Here is a 760-nt window from a genome sequence, read left to right as displayed (position 1 = left end):
TAAATTGTAAATAGGCCTATCTGTTAACCAAGGGCATGTCCTTTTAAAATTTCCATACAATCGGTCAAGTATTATTTACGTGATTGAGTAAAAGATAGAGACTATTAGATTTCTACGCAATAGTTTCGATATCTGTAATACAAATTTAGATTTATTGTTTTTGTTCATATATATACACTGTATATGCCGTAAGCATCTTTAATCAGCCGAAATAGCTCAGTTGGGAGAGCGTTAGACTGAAGATCTAAAGGTCCCTGGTTCGATCCCGGGTTTCGGCATTTTCTTTTTGTTTACTATCGTAAAATATATCAGCCAAATACCATAGTGCCATACATAAACCATCATCGAACTCGGAGACATTTCATTTGTGTTATATCGTGCGGACAGACAGACAGGCAGACAAAAATTATTTTTTTCCAGCCCCTCGAGTAAATATGCTTCCCTAACTTTCATCAAATATTTTTTATCTAAGAAAAATTGTTTTTATTGTTAAAAACTAATAATAATTATTATGGTCTTGCAATTTACTAAGCATATTAATGCCGTCGAAGTTATTTACTGTATACATATGTTTATAGTAATTAGAGCTCTGTTTAAAATAAGGCTTGCCCTCTGGAAAATACATTCTGTTGAGGTTCACAGTATTAGTCGGTTTTACAGCCATAAATAAGTACATTCTCGTTTTCTAAAGGTATTTATTGACTGTGATCTAGTTAAGAGGAGTTTTTTTTTAACAAAAATATAAAACTATATAATGATA

At 31.6% G+C, this 760-nt stretch overlaps 1 non-coding gene across 1 annotated transcript; it reads left to right on the top strand.

Annotated features, from left to right (window-relative positions):
* Positions 1-205: 205 nt before the first annotated feature.
* Positions 206-278, top strand: Trnaf-gaa. The gene has a single exon. It is a non-coding gene; the product is annotated as a tRNA-Phe (tRNA).
* The last annotated feature ends 482 nt before the right edge of the window (positions 279-760 follow it).

The sequence above is a fragment of the Homalodisca vitripennis genome, chromosome 6 (genome assembly GCF_021130785.1).
Source record: "Homalodisca vitripennis isolate AUS2020 chromosome 6, UT_GWSS_2.1, whole genome shotgun sequence".
In the NCBI taxonomy this organism is placed as follows: domain Eukaryota; kingdom Metazoa; phylum Arthropoda; class Insecta; order Hemiptera; family Cicadellidae; genus Homalodisca; species Homalodisca vitripennis.
This window is presented reverse-complemented; position numbering and strand designations above follow the sequence as displayed.